We start from the raw sequence: 23,018 nt of genomic DNA, 5'->3' as shown, positions 1-23,018 counted from the left end.
CCAAGCACTACATAGGAAAGTGTTGGTAAATCTCCTGTAACAGTAATATGGCATTCTTGATTACTTAACCAAAATGTGGATTGCTCCAATGAAAGAAGGTATTACATTAAAACCAGTTTCCACACCTCTTAAAAGAGTGTTGGAACGAGCTGCCAGAGGAGGTTGTTGGGGCAGGTACTATTGAAACCTTTAAGAAACATTTGGACAGGTATATGGATAGGACAGGTTTAGAGAGATATGGGTCAACACAGGCAGGTGGGACAAGTGTAGATGGGATGTTTGTCAGTGTGGGCAAGTTGGGCCGAAGGGCTTGATTCCATACTCTGTGACCATGACACTGAGTGTAGGCTAGTGTGAAGAGTTCTGAGGTCATGAAAGGCGAATGCTACTCTTGCCACTGTTGGCTAATATCAGGCACCAGATCTCATGACACCGATGAAACCAAAGATCAATTATCATGGAGGGTATACGCAGATGTCAACTTTCTATCAAGGTAATTATAGTCTTACCATTCCTGGCCCCAGCCAAAATAATTTAAATTAATTATAGTGTCTCAACTTCAACTCTGACTACTCCAAAGTCTGGTTCAGATGAATAACTTCTGTAGGTGGAAAGGAATAGATATGGTTGGGTTAGTGGTAGGAATGTGGTGTAGGGAGGCTGCAACCTAACTCTTGTGAGTAGCATTTTGCACCAAGCTTACCTGGCCTAGATGACTCGGCCTCACACTGCCTCGTGCTCCAGATCCTCTGCTTTATTGTCTTCAACATAATAGATATATTTCAATTACATTTTTGGCATTTTTCACGACAAAGAATGCACCATTACTTTTCATGTTATAAAAATATTACTTAATACCATCCATTAGATTACATTATTTAAGTTGCTTAGTGAATTGTGACAAAAACATTGGGCAACTTAAGTTTCAAATTACTTAGTCTTTTATTTTTGCCATATCACAATAGGAATCTGAAGTTTTTTTAAACTATGTAAACCTTATAACTTTACTTTTTAATGTTTTTGCTTAGAGAAATACATAAGCAATTGAAAGTCAAACGGCCAAATCAGTGTACCCAAGTTGGATATCATTAGCTCGGCACCAAACTGGTCAATTTTGTGGAAAAGGTAATCTTGCTTCTGTTAGGTAATTTCGGATTTGAATGGACAAAGCTATGAAAGTTATAATGTAGGGGAAAATGTGAGCTCTCCTTGACCCAAGACTAAAAATCCAGATATTCCCTCAATAGTGAACTTGTCCAAGTTCTGGAGCAGCAAAGATTTAAATATTTATATAAAATCACCAAGTGCATTAGCACATACAAAAAGATACCATCAAAGATCCTTACAATCAGCTGGGAGGACAAACGCACCAACATCAGCGTTTTGGAGGAAGCCAACATGACCAGCATCACCACCACAATAATGTAGCACTAACTTTGATGGACTGGCCATGTCTTCCGCATGTCCAACACACTTCTCCCTCAAATCCTGTACTCTCAATTGAAGAAAGGTCGGCGAGCACCCCAGCAGGCCAAAGAAACGCTGCAAGGGCAACATCAAGAACAGTCTGAAGAAATTCCACATCACATCAAGCAACTGGGAGCACATTGCACTGGACACGTGTTCCTGGAGGAAATCCGTGCAGGAAGGAGCTGCACTTCACGAAATGGAACTACGCCGTGTCGCAGAGACAAAGCGACAGCACCGTAAGGAGAGTGAGAGAAGGGGGCTCGACAACTACAAACCACCGCAAGTCTCCACTGCCCACGTTGCACCAAGGTGTGTGGATCGCGGATCGGCCTCTACAGACAGACATCTGCAGACCCACAAGTAGACGACCCTATGGAGAGAACAGTCATACTCGTTTCGAGTGACCACCGATGACAAAAAGAAATCGGATGAAATGTTGGTCATTACTTAAATGGGAATGAAATTCTAAAATGAGCAGAAAATCTTAGTTGTATTGAGTCATGTAAATTCCCTTCTGCTTTAAACATTAGACATGGGTGAGGTGCTGGACCCTAGTGGGTGGCTGATATTGTGCCTCTATTTAAGAAGGATTGCAAAGAAAAACTTGGGAACCATAGACCTGGAAGACATATCTTTACTATCTGTGGTAGGAAAGTTACTGGAGAAGATTCCGAGGGATAAGATAAGCACACATTTTGAAAGCCAATCAAGGGAGAGGACACATAATTCTCTTCCCAGGCTTGGGCCATATTTCCCTCCATTGGCTTTAGTTTGCCTCGTGCCATGACTGGATCTAGGCTTAGAGTGCGTTTTGTAGCCATCAATATCAACTCTTTAGTAGGACTGGGCACAATATTCAGTAAATGCCTCCCAAGTCAGGCAACATCCACAGGGAAAAAAAAGGCACTGGTCAGGTCTGTCTTGTCTGTGGTTAGATTGTGTCTAAGTGCGGTTTTAATTTTATACCCAGGTAGGCCTCCATTCAAAAGGGCAAATATTGTACACTGGACTATTCATTACTGACTGAACTTTCATGCATGTTTATTGCAGTGACTTCAGTGTACCATTCTGGAACCAGTTAACAGATTAGAAACATAGAGAATAGGTGCTGGAGTAGGCCATTCGGCCCTTCGAGCCGAATTAAAAGCTGGGCATGGAATTCAGTCAGGAGCTCAACACAATAGCCTGTCCAATTCCTTCAGAATTTTATATGTTTCTATAAGATCGCCTCTCATCCTTCTAAATTCCAGTGAATATAAGCCAAGTCGATCCATTCTCATGGCACTTCCCCCCCCCCCCCCCCCCCCCCCCCCCCCCATCCCAAGAATTAACCTGGTGAAGCTACGCTACCCTCCCTCAATAGCAAGAATTGTTCATCGTTACTTTCACAAAAATGTAGTTAGGAATGGAAATAAATATTGGCCTTGTGAGGGACACCCAGATCCTGCAAAAACAAAACAAATAAATGCTGTGGAATTTAAATTCACTTGTTGATCCAGGATTTTAAAGAAACACTTAACAGTGATGACTACAAAACTTCTGTAATGTCATCAAAACTCACTATTTACTAATGCCCTTTGGAGAAGGAAATTGCTTTTTCCCCAGTCTGAGTTTATGGAACTCCAGACCCAGAGCAATGCAGTTGACTATAAATCACCTTCTGAAAGAGCCTAGTAATACGCTCGTGTCATCATTGTTTGGTTTAGTTTTGAGATAAAGCCTGAAAACGGGCCCTTCAGCCCACCGAGTTGGCACCGACCAGCAATCACCCATACATTAGTTCTATCCTATACACTAGGGACAATTTACACAAGCCAATTAACCTACAAACAGCATGTCTTTGGAATGTGGGATGAAACCGGAGCACCCAGGGAAAACCTACGCGGTCACGGGGAGAACGTACAAACTCCTTACAGACAACACCCATAGTCACGATCGAACCCGGGTCTCTGGTGGCGTGAGGCAGCAGCTCTACTGCTGCGCCACTGTATCTGCTACATTAGAAAGGAATGTGGCAGATCAAGAAGAGGGTCCACATGCACAACTTTCAATACAACTATAGATGGGTCATAAATACTGACTTTTAGTGATTCACACATCCTGCAAAATGCATAAATAAAAAAATATACAATCTAAAAGGAAGCGTTTGAGTATGTCTAAGGCAGCAGCTCCAGTGACAAATATATTAGACCAAACATGAGTTTTCAAATAGACATATGATAAATATTGGGTTGTAATACAAAGGAAACCTCAGATGTGGAGTGGAAGCAAAAAAATTTTTAATTCCTGGAACGAATGGAAAACATGAGGCTAGAGTGGACATATGAATAAGGGTTTTTGTAAATATTGATGTCAATAGTAAATAGAACTTTATTGTCACCTGACCTAGATACAGTGAAATTCTTTGTTTTGCATACAATCTAGTAAAATCATACCATTCATAAGCACAATCACGCACAAGTACAACAGTACAACGATTGTTGTGTAAAAACAGTAGATTTCTTCTGTGGCAGTACACAGAGTCACCACGTGATGTAAAACAATGGTCAAAGCACAAGGAAGACAGTCTGAGATAAGAGTGTATCCAAAAGAACTCATCACAGAGAGGGGGAAGCAGATGAAGAATGTTATTTAATGCTTGAGAGAGTGGCAATGGCAGAGGTAATGAAACCGTTCATCAATTTTACAGAATGAGAATGTAGAGGTCAGAGGATGTAGATTCAAAGCACAGAAGCCCAGACGATCTACAGTTTCAGCAGATGACAGCAAGTCACCAACCCTTAATTATCAGTTAAAATTGGTCAAGTCCTCTGGCCCTACAGATCTTAATTCCATTTTAATTAAATAGCAATCTGTAGAGAGATGTTTCATCATGTCATCAAACCCAACTAATTTACCAGAAGCCCAGCAGGCGGAGGTCATTGTAGTTCCTTGACAAATTGGCCTAGGTGTTGAATGTTCTGGGATCAGAATAATTATAGAAAAGTAAATATTTTGTCCTGCTTCTTGTGCGTTAGGAGGGCTTGATAGGCTCCAGCAAGCCTTGGAAGGAAATGGCAAACTTGTTTTATGCACTACAATGTCCTTCTGACCATTCCTAAGCATTTACTAAGTTTAGTTTAGTTTATCATTATCGCATACTGTATAGCAAGGTACAATGAAAAGCTTTTTTGTTTGCGTGCTATCCAGTCAGTGAAAAGACTATACCACATGATTACAATCAAGCTATCCATAGTGTACAGATCAGGGTAGAGGGAATAACGCAAGTCAAGATAAAGTCCAGTAAAGTCCGATCGGAGATAGTCCAAGGGTCTGTGTGAATAACTGGTGAATTTCCATTCAGCTACCCATTTAATCAAATCCCTCACCCTTTCCAATCTATTCTCCCAGCTCGCACTCCCTTCTGGGATTAGAAGGATCAACGGGACCCAATGAGTCAAAATCCAATGAGAAAAAAACCAATGAGAAAAAAACCCAATGAGAAACAACAAATCCAATGAGTCAAAATCCAGGTTCTATCATCAATAAAATTATTATCAATTAGTACACAAAAAAAATTGCAGTGAATATGTAAGCATTTAAAGTTGTGAACCTGTGGAATTCTCTTCCACAGAAGGCAGTGGAGGTCAATTCACTGGATATTTTCAAGAGAGAGTTAGATTTAGCTCTTAGGGCTAAAGGAATCAAGGGACATGGGGGGGAAAGCAGGAACAGGGGTACTGATTTTGGATGATCAGCCATGATCATATTGAATGGCAGTGCTGGCTCGAAGGGCCGAAGAGCCGAATGGCCTACTCCCGCACCTATTTTCTATGTTTTTATCGCTTCTAGTTTAAAAAATATTTGAAAAATCAATGGATACCCCAGGTAACAAGTTCAAAGGAGAGAATAGAAAGGTGCAGAGCTGCCTTGAGGTCTGAGGTGATTATGGGAATAGGTTGTGGGGGCAGTTTCATTAAACTAAAGGCTCACATCAACCAGGTTAGCTGTTAGAAAATGTATCTCTCCACTTTGCAGAGTGAAAAATGATTCACCGAATCCCTTCAATGGAAAGCTGAACCTGCTTTAGTCTAACCATCAAACTACATCTTGGATTCTACAGTAACGAGTTTATTTAAATTTCTGCTCTATGTTCAAACTCGCTGTCAGGAGTTTACCAAGGAAGTCTCTCAACACAGTAACACAACATGGATGTATTCTCTCAATGTCTGCACTCGGAGGCTATAATGCAAGTAAATCCCCAGGCCCACTCCACTTGCTCATCAGCAGAAGGAAAAGTAGGTAAAGCCTTTTGTCATCTGGGCAACCTCTCTAACAAAGCAGTGAGATCAGATGTGAATCAGTGGTAGCAGCCTGGAATGATCCTGAAGCCAAGTGACTGACCCTAACTATCATGACCAAAGCAGTACACATACATGCTTAGTTTAGAGATACAGCGCGGAAACAGGCCCTTCAGCCCATCGAGTCCGCACCGACCAGCGAACCCCGCATATTAACACTATCCGACACACACTTGGGGGCAATTTACACTTATACCAAGCCAATTTACCTACAAACCTGGACATCTTTGGTGTGTGGGAGGCAACTGAAGATTTTGGAGAAAATCCACGCAGTCATGGGGAGAACGTACAAACTCCATACAGACAGCACCCGTAGTTGGGATCGAACCCGGGACTCCGACGGGGCAAGCGCTGTAAGGCAGCAACTCTACCGCTGCGCAACTGTGCCGCCCATGTGCGAGGCTGCAGGAGATCACCAATCTCAGTCAAGGTGACCTTTGTAACACTTCACCTACATAGGCATGGTGCTGTAGAGAGGCCTAGCTATGATCATAGGTCCCTATGTGTGGATAAGCCATTCTGTTCCTCCATTATGCTCCCAGTGTCTGCCTGCAAGGCCTCTGGTATTTATGGTCATGTTCCATGCCATCCACAAGCTGCAGACAGATAAATCCCCACGTAATCAATTCTGCATGCAGAAAGGCTGTCAAAGCTGCAAGTAAGGTGTCTCAAGGACATCGTTTTCACTCAGAGGGTAGTCCATATCTGGAATAAGGTGCCAGAGGAAGCTATAGAAGCAGATACAATGATGACCTTTAAAGGACATTTGGACAGATGTATGGAAAGGAAGGGTTTAGAGGGTTATGAGCCCATTCTTGGTGAATGGGACTAGCCCAGTACACCAACTTGGTCAGCATGCGCAAGGTGGTCCAAAGGGCCTGTTTCTGTGCTACAACATTTGGCAAGATCTGTGTGTGGGTACAGAGTGCAGAGCAAGGGCCAGTTTGAACATTTCCTCTTTAAATAGAAGATAGACCTAAAATGCTGGAGTAACTCAGTGGGACAGGCAGCATCTCTGGATAGAAGGAATGGGTGATGTTTCAGGTCGAGAGCCTGCTTCAGACTGGCATGGTAGTCAGTGAAACTTAAATGGCATGGTTTCAGTGAAACTGATAGTTAAAATTGGTTCTCTGAACTGCTCTTCAAACAAACAAAGTTGAAAATGAAATTGTAGTTAACAATTGGGTGTTAACCTGCTGTTGACATAATCGCATGGAATTTTACTGGAGAACCAAATTTCCCAGTTTTCACAAATATTCATCTGGAAAGTCAAGAGTTAATTTCCCACGAATTACTGAAAGACCAGGAAATGTTTTCATTTTTGTCCTTCTTTGGTCAATCTCACGTTCAAGTACAAACAATGCCGTTGACACCATCTGAATGGGAGTCGGACAAGTATGTGAAGAAAGCTTTCGGTAACATTTAAGGAAATGGGAGAAGATGAGTAGATGTAATTTAAAAGCTGGCAGTGATGAGATGAATTACCTCCTTTGTTGTGGAAATTATAATTGTATGACTCAGGAAGACTCTAGCTTTCACTTAACCCAGTCCCACCACTAACACACACAGCAACCATTATCTAACACAGCTGGTAGCCAGAGAGAAATTCATCACCTTCTACCACCACTTCAGTCTATCCTGGTGTGGCAGCCAACAAACCACTGGTAACAATCCATACATCTTGTAAACAAATGAAGTATTGGTGAAAAGGCAATTGCACTATGATAGTTGTGATTTAAAAAAATATATAATTTCTGACCTTGAATTCTATCCCAAAAAAATCTCCACCAATGCAGGCAACACACTTCAAACAAAATCTTTTGTGAAGCAGTTGGTTTTGTGAAACAGATGATTTTCTTGTGGTTCACACACCAAAAAAAAAATTACATCTCTTTGTTTCTTCTTTCAAATTAAAGATTTTTTCCCTAAACCACAATTGAAAAATGAGTCACTCTTAACTTAAATGGAAGACTGTTAATAGGAGGAGAAGCATTTATGAAAAACAAGTAGAGTCTGTGTAGGGAATGACAGGCAATCAGAAAGAAACCACTGCATAATATACTGACCTCAATAGGCCCACTTAGAAGAAGTCAGCTGCTTTGAATAATCACACAGAAATGGCCAGCACAGCATTAGCTTTATGCTGTTAATTGGATGAAGAGGCAAAGCTTCAAAATTTAGCCTCCTGCTCAAAATGTAATTAGATGCGAGTGGAGCAATCCAAGAGAGAGAGAGAGAGAGAGAGAGCACATCAGTGTGACATATTTGTCCGTCTTTGCCAGGGCAGAGGATGGGGGAAAAAGAAGCACGATTAACATACAAATGTTGCAAACAAACAACAAATCAACAGTTGAAACAAGTAACTGCAGATGCTGGTTTACAAAACAAGACACAGAGTCTTCAGCGGAGTAGCTCAGCGGGTCGGGCAGCATCTCAGGAGAACATGGATAGGTGGCGTTTCGGATCGGGACCTTTCTTCAAACCAACAGTGTTTCTTATGATAGGCAATATGGGAGAGCATAAGTGAAATCAGCAGGCACAAGGAGGTTTGTCATTTGAGAAGCTCCAGTGTATTCTCCCCAGGAATCAGTAATGCCCATTGTCTGTCAGAAGGTGGCAGCATGGCCTGGGACATTTCAGCAATACATTGTCCTCCTGGGAACCATTTTCTGCCCATTTAACTGATGGTTCCTCTCCGTACAAGAGAAACCTTGCAAATTATTATTATACCTCGTGAACAAGCAACTGCCTGCATTTCAAGATAATGGTTTGGAATTATCTGCTGGAATAAAAATGTAAAGACCGCTCTCGTTTAAGCACATTATCATAAGGATTGTAATTTCAGTGTAATGACCTCTCTCACAAAATGGAGGCAGCAAAAACAAACGTCTCACAGTACATAGGCAGATCTGATCGCAACAGTAAATGCAGTTCCTGGTATAAACAACAATATAATTATACCATCACTGGCTTCCTCAGAACTCTCTTCCTGATCTAAATCATTCACCATGATCAGAGCCCTCAAGCGAAGTACATTTATGACTTTGGAACAAAGCAACCGAGCTACACTGCCATGCATCATTGCAGTAGTTTAATCTTTGCAACGTCAATAACATTTACATGGAGTTTTAAAAATATTAATACCAAAAACTGATTGTAATTATCAAGTGTTCAAGAAGGAACTGCAGATGCTGGAAGATCGAAGGTACACAAAAATGCTGGAGAAACTCAGCGGGTGCAGCAGCATCTATGGAGCGAAGGAAATAGGCGACGTTTCGGGCCTGAAGAAGGGTTTCGGCCCGAAACGTCGCCTATTTCCTTCGCTCCATAGATGCTGCTGCACCCGCTGAGTTTCTCCAGCATTTTTGTGTACCTGTAATTATCAAGTGCCTATTTATACACTAAAATACATTCCACGGGCATTGTCAAACAAAATTTGATACATGGACATACAGGGTGATATTACAACAAATAATTTCAGGCTTTGTCATAAAATCAAAGAAAATTTACATTTACTGATCGCCTCTTAACTCCCACACAGCCCTTGTTTGTCCCCACAAGGCAAGGAGTTGCCTAATCTAAAGTCACGTTCTAGCACTAGGTCCATAGCCTGCAGGTCATGACTCCTCGAGTATAAATCCTGGTGTTTTTTTTAATGTGATGAGCTTACTGCTTCCATTAACCTTTTCAGGTTGAGAGTTCTAGACCCCAATCGAACAAAAGCACCTTTCCCCATCTCCCCTCTAATCCTTCCACAAATTACTTAAAATGTATGCCCTCTGGCAAGTGAAATACTTAACCTATCCACACTTGGATTATGTGTATTTACAAGATTTCACAACCCTAAAATCTATTCTCCTTCCCCCCCACCCTTCTTTCAGTATTTTGAAGGGATCACTCCCTTTACAATACCCAGGTTCTCGCTTCTATCCCCACCTACTACTTCCCCGCCCACAACCCCTGTCATGTTATGTGATAATAGCAGAATTAGGCCATTCGGCCCATCCAGTTTACTCCGCCATTCAATCTATCTCTACCTCCTAACCCCATTCTCCTGCCTTCTCCCCATAAACCCCTGACACCCATACCAATCAAGAATCTATTTATCCCTGCCTTAAAAATATCCATTGCCTGATCCATGTTCCAATGACATGATCCAATATCATGTGGTACTTTGTCTGTTCAACTCTTCCCTTCCCACCATCCAGGGACCCAATCACTCACAGGTGTAGCAGCAATCCAGTGGTCACATCGGTGTTCACACCATTTACAACGTGGCCTCCTCTACATTGGCAAAGCCAAATACAGATCAGGTGATCACTCTGTGGGAACCTGCTCTCAGTCCACAGGGATGCACCCCGAGCTTCCAGATACATACCTCTAGTTCATGCCTTCAGTTTTTCTCTCCCCTGCCTCTCAGCCTGAAGAAGGGTCTCGACTCGAAACGTCACCTATTCCTTTTCTCCAAAGATGCTGCCTGGCATTTTCTGTTTCTGTCTATCTTCAGTGTAAGCCAACATCTGCAGTTCCTTCCCACACATGACCTTTATCTGTGGCCTCCTACAATGGGGCCTGCTTTAAGCTAGAGGAACAACATCTCATTTTTCTCTGGGCAAATTGTAGCAAGTACAACTCAATAGTGAATTCTCCAAATTCACAGAAAAGACAGGCCCCGTTATACTTCCCATTTCTCTCTTCCCTTTAGTCTCAAATTTATATTTTGTAACCTGCTCGGCCTGTCCCAGGAGACCAGACTGTAAAATATCACAAAGACACAGAGTGCTGGAGTAACTCAGCGGGTCAGGCAGCATCCCTGGAGAACATGGATAGGTGACGTTTTGGATCAGGACCCTTCTTCAGACTAAATCAATATCATCCAGACTTCACAACAGGTAATGCAAAACTGTCAATGCAATGACTACATCATTTCACCAGGAGGTCTGAGGAGAGGTCCTGACCTGAATGAAACGATGCGTTTGAAGAAGGGTCCTGACCCAAAACAGATATGTTGCCTTACCTGCTGAATTACTCCAGCACTTTGTCTTTTCTTTGGTAAACCAAATCCTGCAGTTCCTCATTTCATCATTTGACCTTACTGTAGGTATTCCCTTTGCTTGACCCACCACCTCCCCCATCGTCTCCACTATTTAGACCAACGTCGAATTCTGATGAAGGAGTTTTTACCTGAAATGTTAATTGCTTCTTTTTCCACAGATGCGGCCGAATCTGCTGATCTGTTTCCAGTATTTTCTGTTTTTATTTAGTTTAATCTATTACTTTTCACTGCCTTTCAAAGTCCTTCCTTAATTTGTGCAGGGAAAGAACTGCAAATGCTGGTTTAAATCGAAGGTAGACACAAAATGATGGAGTAACTCAATCGGATAGGCAGCATCTCTGGAGAGAAGGAATGGGTGAAGGAGACTGAAGAAGGGTCTCGACCAGAAACGTCACCCATTCCTTCTCTCCAGAGATGCTGCCTGTCCTGCTGATTTACTCCAGCATTTTGTTTCTCCCTCATTTATTTTCTGCCTTCCATTTCCAGTTTGGTTTTCTCCCTTCTCAATCTTTGCTCAGCTTCCTATCCCTTTGCCAAACTTGTTATAAACCTCTCCTTGATTTGAAGATTGCCAGGTTTTGCATGAAGAAAATGAAATGAAGGTATTAATTGATAGATCAATGTCAGTGTTTATGCAGCTACCAATGGTGGAACTATTAAACTGGAAAATGTGTTGGTCATAAGAATAGCAGGCGCCCTAAACTGTGAGAGACAAGCCCATGAAGGGAACCTAAAGAAAGTGACTGAATTTTAAAAAATGAATAAAGACAAAAAGTAGCTCAGCTTGTCAGACAGCATCTCTGATGAACATGAATAGGTGACGTCTCAGGTCGGGGCTCTTCATCAGACTGAAGAACGGCCACAACCTGAAACGTGATCAATCTGAAGAAAGGTCTATACTCGAAGTGTCACCTATTCATGTTTTCCAGAGATGTTGCCAGACCTGCTGAGTTACTCCAGCACATTGTATTTTTTGTTTTTGTAAACCAGCATCTGCAGTTTCTTGTATCTCCTTTACAAATTAATTGTTATTCGATCAAGTGGTAGAGCAAGTCATCCAGCTTTGTGGGGCTTTGGTTGAGCAGAACTTAAGATATAAATTGTTGAACAAGCAGCAATTTGGACAACCTTAAAATTACAGAGGATGGAAGATGGGAAGCTGACCAGCCACAAATTGGAATAGTCAAGTCCAGAGAGAATAAAGGCATGTGTGAACTGAAGCAGCAGATGAGATGAGACAGGGTGGAGTCAGGCAATTAAATGGTAATGCCTTAAAAATGTGGTGTGAAACGCTTAAGGTAATGAACGTTCTGATCAGATTGCACGAATGGGTGTGGAGTTAATGGCTAGGAAAGGAATTTTCTGCCATGGTGACTAGTGTTCCCAGAATATAACTGGAAAAAATATAAACAGAGAAAACTGAAAATAATCACCAGTGCAGGCAGCATCTGTGAAGAAAGAGAAATATGAACTTTCTAGGTCCATATTTTAATAACGAATGTGCTGGCTCCACCCAAATGCTTCCTTGATCCACATTCTTGATTAGAATAGGGGGTCAAGGGTTATGGGGAGAAAGCGGGATAATGGGCAGAGATCAGCCATGATTGAATGGTGGAGTAGACGAGATGGGCCGAATGGCCTAATTCTATTCCTATAACTTGTGTGTGAACATGCAATACCATCAAAAAGAGATTATAATTTAAATTATGAACATCTCTGACATAGGGTCTCTGACCAGAAATGTTAATTCTGGTTCTTATTCCACAGATGCTGCCTGACTTGCCGAGTATCTCCAGTACTTTGAGGTTTTTTTCAGATTTGCACTTTTTCTTATATTGGGAGATATTACTGCTCATTTTGAGCAGATGGCATGGTAAGGAAGAGAAGAGGGATGAGGTACGGCGGCACAGTGGTGTTGTGGTGGAGTTCCTGCCTCACAGCGCCAGAGGCCCAAGTTCAATCCTGACCACGGGTGCTGTCTGTAAGGAGTTTGTATGTTGACCGCATGGGTTTTCTCGAAGTGCTTGGATTTCCTCCCACATTCCAAAAACATATAGGTTTGTCAGTGAATTGGCTTCGGCAAATTGCTAGTGTAGGATAGTGCTAGAGTGTGGGGGTCACTGGTCGGCTCGGACACGGTGGGCTGAAGGGCCTGTTTCCGCACTGTATCTCTAAACTAAACTAAAGGTAGAACTGGATTGTGAAGCTTGTATGAAAATATTTCAATGTCATTGTCGAGCTGAACATAAATGAGAATAGGCAAGAGGCCAAATGATCTCCAGAAATGGAAGATAGGCAATTTCAAGTGAGCTGTAATGAGATACAGTCCAATACATTCCTAACCAAATGCATGATGGATCTGAAGCACAAGAGAATGATCTAATGCCCACCATGTCAAACAGTATCTGTTCACAAGGACAAGGAGTGACAGTTCACAAGAGTGACAATCACATCGGACTCATTTGGTTAAGAGTGACTTCAGCATCATGGTGGTTGAGAGTAGGAGGATCTTTAAATCTACAACATTCAATCACCTTCACAAGTTGCCAGTGGGTTGATGATTTTCATGAGGTATAATCAAAATGTACGACTACCAAAAAAACATTCCACGACCTTGATGTCCAAACCACAAGATGATTTGCCTCTCACAATGCAAATGGAGTTCCAGCTAGGCTACTAATCCACACCTGTCATCCTTCTTTCCCCTTGTGTCATTGTTTATCCCAATAGGCTGCTCTATCTCAGCCAGTGGCTCCTGAAATAGTGGTCACCACAAAAGTTTCAAGAGGCCTGAACCAGTTAGTGCGGCCAGGGCGAATGTGGCCCAGTACTCTGCAAGGCAAGTACATGATGCATCATCATTCAGTGAGGAGCCAACAAAGTTCAAGTCCATTGCAAGCCTGCCTGTTACTGCATCAATGCATGTTTCAATATGGCTTTGTCAGTATCTTCAGCCACCTGCACTGCACCAGAAATTATCATTGAAACTATTCTCTGCTGAAGAGACTCAGATCAGAAACGCTGACCCCCCCCCCCCCCCCCCCCCCACCCCCACCGGTTCCATCATCTCTGTATGCTTAGGCCGCCACATGTTCAAGGATATATTGATTTTCATTTTAGTCTTCACATTCCTCTATGACCTTGCTTCCTTCTTCTGTGATCACTTCCAGCTGGGGTCTCTGCTCCAATTCTAAACTCGCATTTTTTGACTGAGGAAATTCAGTGAAATGCCTTCAATAAAGCCAGTCTGCCTCTCATTCTCTCCTTCACTTCAAGATGCTTCTTCAAATCTAACTTGAATACATTCTTCCCTCAGATCTCCTTATTTGACTTGGGGCCAATGTTATTTTTGATAAAATAGCCGTGAAGCCCTCTGGAACAGTTCAGAATATTAAAGGAGCCAAATAAATGTGAATTATGACTGAAGGATTCAAAACATTTGGGCTTCATGGACTGGTAAAAGTGATCAAATCAATATAATTATATTGATCAAGTCAGTATAATATATTTAGGATAACAAGAAAGGTAAATCCTTAAATATTACACAAAATGTAACCATGAGAATAAGCCAAGCAGGGCCGGAATTACCTATAGGCTTCATAGGCTTAAGCCTAGGGCCTCAAAATCTAGGGGGCCTCCGGCCAAGGTGTTTTTTTCCCAGAGTAAAAAAAATCCCGAGGAAAAAAAAATATTGGAACGCAATTCCACTTTGATCGAAATTACCCGAAATTCTGGTTCCAGCCCGCTGGAAGTTTTGGCGAAGAAATTGCGACCATCGGAGTTGGGGGAAGCCGGTGACGCAGTAGCGACGCCAAATGACACTGTCTCTCCGCGCAGTGGGCCCGGACGGGTTCAAATCTCCATTTGCACTCGATGCCTCGAGTCTACTCTAGGTAAGTAGTGGAATATTGCGTTGCGGTAGTGCCCATTTCCCCGGGCCGGGGGAGGGGGGGCTGCGGTGTCTGCAGTGCGGAGTCGTAGCCTCGCTGCGTGGGAGGGAGAAAGAGGGGGCGGGAGAGAGAGAGAAGAGGGGATGTGAGAGAGGGAGAGGGGGGGAGAGAGAGCGAGGGGAGAGAGAACGAGGGGAGGGGGGGAGAGAGGGGGAGAGGACAGAGATAGTGGAAGGGGGAGGGGGAGGGGGAGAGAGAGAGATGGGGAGGGGGAGAGAGGTGGAGGGAGAGGGAGGGGGAAGGAGGAGGGGGAGAGGGAAAGGGGGATTATCTTTAGTGAGATTGCAAAATTAGGGTAGGTTTTAGAGCAATTATATTTTCTCTTCCATATGAATAATATCAAACAATTGGAACTGATTTATTTTCCTTGATAACAATACCGAAAAATATGAATTCCATAGTTTGCACCTTTCTTTTTGCATCATATTTTTAATGTGCACACACTAACACAGTTGAACAGTAACAGGCAATCAAATCAACACACAAAACATTTTCTTAAAAAAGGTTTTATTTACTGCAAAAACTTACAGTATTTTATTTGCAGTGTTTGCATGCTCCTTTATAACATTTTACATAACATTTTACAGTATAACTTGATTATTAAAACAAGGACAACTTCAATTCTTGATTTAGAAAAATGTATACAACAATGATACCAATCATCCCATTCCAACCACTCATTACTCTTGACTCAACCAAAATTATTTCTGAAATAGTGGTCATAAATTTGGTGCAAAAATGCTCCAAAATAAGGCTCAGAATGTAACAGACAGGATCTAAAACCACAGAGCTTCCAGGGCCCTTAAGCGGACCCCTGCCACAAGGAACTTTGAGCTTTGCACTTGTGATATGCGCTGCGTGCACTTATTACACATAAATGCTTTGTAATCCTGCCATTCCCCTTTTCGAAAAGCTTCGTACGGGCCTGGTGTATAATATTTTTGACACTGTCATAGGCCTTTCTTACATATGCTGTCACAATGCACTGTAGTCTCTAAACACCACTTCAGTAATTTTCCTTGTCCTCCATTTCAGAATAATAGTGTTTTAAGCCGATAACTCGACACTAGCACTGGCAATAAATAAATAAATAAATATTGCAGCTTTCCAGCCCTTATCTCATTGGCCACGCTCGGCTGCACATCGGTATCAATCTGGTGGACTCTTCCATCTTCCTCTCGTCGTGGGGGTGAAGGATTGGGAGGGGCCTCATAAGTGGAATAGCCTAGGGCCTCTCTTCATCTAAATCCGGCCCTGAAGCCAAGAGGACACAGATTCAATCAGGTGAAACGCTAACCCAGTTCAATGGTCAAGAATGACTCCTTTAGATAAATACTCATGTATTTTTGCAGTGGTCGATGTGAAAGCCTTGGGATCATCGAAGAAACAAACAGCTTCTGAAATGGCAGAATATTGAGAAGACACTGAAGGGGCAAAATCGTTCATACTTACCAGATAACCGTTATATTTTACCAATAATCTTTAAAATATCAAGACCATTGAATTGATTAGCTGCCTATTCTGCATGAGCTCTTTAATTAAGAAAGGAGATTAAAATGGCACCAGCCTACAGTGGCCATATGGTGATCACCATCTGATGCAATTGGCTAGCAAATTAGCAGTTTACCACCCGAGGCCGTTTCTCAAAGCCATATTCACAAGGCAGAAAAACAGGATCTTCAGCCTAGATAGAGGTCTTTAAAATGATGAGAGGGATAGACAGAGTTGATGTGGACAAGCTTTTCCCTTTGAGAATAGGGAATATTCAAACAAGAGGACATGACTTCAGAATTAAGGGACAGAAGTTTAGGGGTAACATGAGGGGAACTTCTTTACTCAGAGAGTGGTCGCGATGTGGAATGAGCTTCCAGTGGAAGTGGTGGAGGCAGGTTCGATGGTATCATTTAAAAATAAATTGGATAGGCATATGGATGAGAAGGGAATGGAGGGTTATGGTATGAGTGCAGGCAGGTGGGACTAAGGGAAAATAATTGTTCGGCATGGACTTGTAGGGCCGATATGGCCTGTTTCCATGCTGTAATTGTTATATGGTTATATGGTTACATTGTGTTTATGAGTCTTTGTCTTTGGATTTAATTCTGTCTTTAATTTGTGTACTGGTGATGTCTTTATTATTTATTTTACTCGGACTATATGTTTTTTTACTTTTGTTAAATTTTGTAAGGTGTCCTTGAGACTCTTGAAAGGCGCCCATAAATAAAATGTATTATTATTATTATTATTACCGAGTTTGGGCTGACCATCAACCACCCAATTACAGTAATCCTACATTAATCCTTTTATTAAACCTTGCACAACTTCATCTATTAACTGTTCTATTAGTGAGCAGGTAAGACCAGTTCTACTGACACCATTACCTTGACATACTGCTCATAATTCACTCTGCTCCTTGTATCTCCATGTCTGTGCTTCCATGAACACACACTAAATTGATAAATTGGGGTGTTCCTCTTCACGTACATTTGTCTCCCCCTTTGTTGAAATTCCATAAATATGAGTACTTCTAGTGACATAGGAATAAATGTGACATTAAAGGGTGCTGGGAAACAATCTACTGTTTAGTTTATTGTCACAAGTACAGAGGCACAGAGAAAAGCTTTTGTTGCATGCTAGTGGCGGCGCGGCTCTGGCTGCAGCGGCTCTCCGGCAGTCCTGTTTGTTTTGTGTTTTTTGTGTTGTTTATTTTCGTTTTGGTTAGTCTAGTTTTGGTTTTTAGTTTCTGTTTTGGGGGGGGGGGGGGTTGAAACGGGGCTTGCTGTCTCTCCCTGCGGGGGAATGCGACTTTTTTGTCGTATTCCCCTTCTCTGCCTCCGTCTGCGCTGAGGCCTAATGGCGGAGCTGGCGACCTCGAGGCTCAGGAGGCAGAGCCCGCCAGGACTCGCACTGGGCTCGCTCCCGTGAGGACGGCCCGGCTCGGGGCTGGAACAGTGCTTTCGTGAGGGGCTGTGACGCTCCCGTGAGGACGGCCGGCCCGAGGAAGGAACGGTGCTCCCGTCGGAGTGGCCGAGCTCGGGGAGGTACGGCGCTCCTAGCCCGAGGGAGGAGCGGCGCCCATGTTGGGGCGGCCCAGCCCGAGGGAGAAGCGGTGCCCAGTCGGGGTGGCCCAGCCCGAGGGAGGAGCGGCGCCCAGTCGGGGCGGCCCAGCCCGAGGGAGGAGCGGCGCCCATGTCGGGGCGGCCCAGCCCGAGGGAGGAGCGGCGCCCAGTCGGGGCGGCCTGGCGCGAGGCTGAGACGGTAACGGTACTCACGTGAGGGCGATCCGGCTCGGGGCTGGAACGGTGCTCCGGTGGCTGGGACGGTGTTCTGGCGGCGGTGGCCTGAGTCCGGGGTTCGGCCGCGGGCCAGCGGCTGCGTCAGCAGGACTGGTGGGCGGCAGCTTCGACCACCCGGGCCGCGGTGTTTGAGCCGCGGGACAGTTGTAACATCGCCCGGGGGGTATCGCCTCAGCGCAGAGGGAGAAGAGGAGGGAAGAGACTGGAGACCTAAGACTTTTGCCTCCATCACAGTGAGGAGATGTTGGGTGGACTCACTGTGGTGGATGTTAATATGTGTTTATTGTTGTTTTTTATTGTATTGTATTGTATGTATGACTGCTTCAATTTCGTTCAGACTTCGGTCTGAATGACAATAAAGGCTATCTAATCTAATCTAATCTAATCAGTCAGCAGCAAGATCGAGCCATCCACAGTGTACAGATTCATGCTAAAAGGAATAATGTGAATAACGTTTAGTGCGAGATGCATTCCAGTAAACTCCGATCAAAAATAGTCCAAGGGTCTCCAATGAGGTAGATAGGACTGCTCTTTAGCTGTTGGTAGGATGGTTCAGCAACTTGATAATACATTAAATATGTCTCTCAGAGACAATTCAAAGAAAACATTTTCCTAATAAAAAAAATAGTAATAACCATAAAATCTGCTGCATTTTCTAACGAAAACATAACGTCCAAAACATATTATAACTCCCTGTGGGCAGGATTATGCCTAAATGGAATGTGCAACCATGTGTATCCCGTGGATGTATTCAAAAATGTGTTTCCTCAGTTAAAAGTGCCTTCCTGTTAGAACGGTCAGGAAACAGCATCAAGTGTTTAGATATTTGTGCATGCTCTTTGGGGCCTCTCTGGGACTACGGTATTGCAAGCAACCATCAGCAAGAAAGAGTGGAGAGGAAATTACTTTCAAAGGGAATTCTGCATGAATCATTCATAGGGCTTAACGTTCCAATCCTCATACAGCAACCTGGGCTCTATAATCCATTCTATTCACAGCAAATAAAGAGTTCCTTCCTACACAAGATGTCTGTTAATATATATATCGTTACACTTGTTATGAACATAAGAAATAGTAGCAAAAATAGACATTTGTGCCTATTGATAAAAATACATCTATTGATGCTCCTGAACACATCATCAGTGATGTAACCTGGGGTCATTGGGTGTTTCGGGTCTTTCAACATCAGACACCCTCACTCAGGCGACCCAGCCGTGGTTGATCAGACCACGACTTGTGTTCAGGCGGCATTCGCTCCTCCCCATGGACCTTCTCTCCTGATCCAGAGCCATCTCGAGGCCTTCTCCGCTGCCTCTGTGGTGTTCTTCATGGCCCTTCTCCTCGCCACTCCGTTGATACGCAGCGCACTCAAGGCTTTGTAGAGTGATTGCCCTGCAAAACCTCTGCAGCCAAACTCGATGCGCATACACCTTGCCTTCCAGCCCTGCTTAAGGCAGTCTATGACCAGCTCTTCCCTGAGTCACTGCTCCCATCAGCACTCTGTGGCGTATCCGAGACTCCGCTTGCAGCACGGCTTCGCCGGCTCTCCACTTCCTCCCAGTTTTCACCTCTACCCCTGCCTGAGCCACCTTGGGGTCGCTGGAGTCCCTGTACAGCATCACCTCCCTGGCCCGAGTCACCTTAAACTCCTCCTCCAGGGACTTCAGGGGAAGCTGTAGCTTGGTGTTATTTCCGTAAAGGGCGATGCTGCTAAGGCTCCTGGGCAGTCCCAGCCACCTCCTGAGAAAGCTGCTGACTTTCCTCTACAATCTCTCAACAATACACATTTATTGTCATTTGAGCCCCAGTGAGACTCAAACGAAATTTTGTTTCCACAGCCATACAAACAAAAACAATGTCCTACAGACATACATACAATTAAGTTCACACAAACATCCATCACAGTGAACCCACTGTGATGAAAGGCAAAAGTCTTTTCTCTCCCCTGCTCTCCATGTCTCTCCCGATGTCCAAGCCCCAGGCGGGCGATGATAAGTCCCACGGCCATTTTAGGCCGTGCCGGGCGATTTACGGCCCCGCTCCCGGTCTAGAAGTCTCGAAGTTGGAGCCCCCGGCGGGCGCTGTAATGTCCCACGGCCACGAAGCTGTGCCGGGTGATGTATGACCCCGCTCCGGGTCGTTCCAACCCCGCGACACGGGCTGGAGAAGTCGCGTTGCGGGAGCTCCGGGAAGCGGTCTCTCTCTCCCCCTGGACCCGCGAGCTCCCGATATCACAGTCCACCGGACCTGCGGCTGCGTTGCTGGAGCCTCCGAGCCCCAGGAGTCGAGTTGCAGCAGCGAGTCACCACCGCTCCCCACGTACCGAGGCCAGCAAGCCCCACGATGGTGAGTAGTCCGCAGCGCCGCAGTCTCCCGAGCCCCCGGGTCGTTCAGGTTGGAGGCCGCTCCACGGTGCTAGGCCCCAACGACAACGGAGACCCGACAGGGAAAAGGTCGGGTCTCCCGGACAGGGAAGAGATTTTAAACGGTTTCCCCCTCCCCCCCCCGCCCCCCACATATACACATTTAAAAACCAGTATTTAAAAAACACCAAACACTACATTTAACTAGACAAAAAATAAAAAAAGACAGACAGGCTGTAGGAGCCGCTGCAACGAGTCGCGCCGCCACCATCTACGATGGATATTGGGACTTCGTAGACAAGCAGTGGCCAGAGTATCCTTGGCAGGATACCATGCTGGTAAATCCATGGCTTGAACTTGCTGGGAAGCCCCGACCGGTCCACCGCTCTCAACCAGCTCCTGACAGGTTGCCTGAACTGATGCTGTATCCTTCAGGCTGCTGTTAAACCCCTTGCCAAGACTCTTCACTGGCCTTTGCACTAACATTTGTGCCTATACAGCTATTCAATACAATAATCGGCAATTTTCTTTAACTTCAGTGCTGCTTTTGCATATTGACCCGTATCACTGACTCCCTTAATATCACAGGAGCAGTGGCGGAAGAAATCAGGGGGTCTGTTAAGAAATTCAGGTAGAATACCCTTTAAGTATCTGTGGTTTCTCAAATTGTTTAGGTTTTCAATCAACACAAACTATTTAAAAACCTATCGCTTCTGGCTCTGTTACGGTTTTAGAATGCCCCACTAACCACACTGCAGTCGTTGAAGATTAAAACCATATAGGCCTTGAGGCAAGAACAGGGATTGAAAATAATTAGTCAGCAAAGACCTGACATTAGCAACCGAGAAAAAATTGCAATTTTCTTTTTGCCCCATGATCCCAAGTTTCCAAATGGAAGAGATTCCCAACTTCTAGTCCAATTCATCCTGAAGAAGAGTTCCATCCCGAAACACCACCTATCCATGTTCTCCATGGATGCTGCCTGACCCGCTGAGTTACCAGCATTTCATGTCTTTTCTTGCTAAACCAGCATCTGCTTCAACTTCTATACTCCCATTCATACTGCGTATCATACAGCTGGTCATTGTGTTAAAGAACAATCCATCCTTTTCATCATTGAAAATCTCTGATCATGTTCTATCTCATTAACTAAAAACATTCCAAAGCATTTCACAGAATTAACCAATTTCAAATTCACATGCAACGGAATATGAATGCAAAATTCAGTCCATAGACTTCAAACTGTTATAGCTTGGACAGCAGAGTGGCACAGCGGTAGAGTTGCTGCCTGACTGCGCCAGAGGCCCGGGTGTGATCCCGACTATGGGTACTTGTCTGTACGGAGTTTGTACATTCTCCCTGTGACCTGCATGAGTTTCCTCCCACACTCGAAAGAAGTACAAGTTTGTAGATTATTTGGTTTGGTGTAAAAATGTAAAATTGTCCCTAATGTGTGTAGGGTAGTGTTATGTGCGGGGATCACTGGTTGGTGCAGACTCGGTGAGCCGATGGGCCTGTTTCCGCGCTGTATCTCTAGAACTAAACTAAAACTTTGTTACTCCATTAATTCCTAATTTAAATGACTGTAATTGTCAGTTCCAAGAAATGCAAATAGGTCATAATATTCTAAATGGTTGTTTACATTTTTCTTGTCTTCGTTTCTTTAATTTCTACAGCTCCCTTTCAAAGAAGAAGATAATAAATAGAGGCCCCTGTGAGTTCTATCAGCCAATGAGACTATGTCTGATCACCGGAGCTACTTTTCTGCAACAAGTTCACATCCCTTGATTTCCTTTTAATGCACAAATCTATCATTATCTAGCTTGAATATACTGGGTGACTGAATCTCTACTTACTTAGGCAGTAAATTACAAATATTCCCTATGCCCTCAGTTAAAATAAATTCATTTTGGTCATCCTTTTAAGTTGAATGGTCATCCATTTGTTCCACGACCCTGGTGCTAGACACCCACCCAGAGGAAACATCAGCTTGCATTTACCCTCTCAAGCTCTGTGAGAATCTTGTATATTTCAATGAGATGGCCTCTCATTTTTGCAAACTCAAGAGAGTATAGTTCGTGTAAGTTTTCCTCGTGTGACACAACCCAATTTCTAGTGAACCTTCACTGCATTCCGACCATCATGAGTACATTCTTACTGCTGCAAAGGCAAAGTTCTTCTCATTGTTTTTAGTTTAGATTAGAGATACAGCTTGGAAGCGGGCCCTTCAGCCCATCAAGTCCATGCTGCCCATTAATCACCCGTTCTATGTTATCACACTTTCCCACTCCCCATGCACTAGGGGCAATTAACCTGCAACCTCACACGTCTTTGGGATGTGGGAGGAAACCTTAGCAGCTGCACGAAACACATGGGTCATGAGGAGAACGTGCAAACTCCGCACAAATAGCACCCGAGGTCAGGATCAAACCTGGGTCTCTGGTGCTGTGAGGTAGTAACTCTACCGGCTATACCACCCATTTAAAAAAAATTAAGACCTAACCAATTGAAGTAAAATGGCAGCATTCCATTACATGGATGATTAT

The sequence above is a fragment of the Amblyraja radiata genome, chromosome 8 (assembly GCF_010909765.2).
Source record: "Amblyraja radiata isolate CabotCenter1 chromosome 8, sAmbRad1.1.pri, whole genome shotgun sequence".
Taxonomy (NCBI): domain Eukaryota; kingdom Metazoa; phylum Chordata; class Chondrichthyes; order Rajiformes; family Rajidae; genus Amblyraja; species Amblyraja radiata.
The sequence above is the reverse complement of the archived record's forward strand: the minus strand, read 5'-3'. Positions refer to the sequence as shown.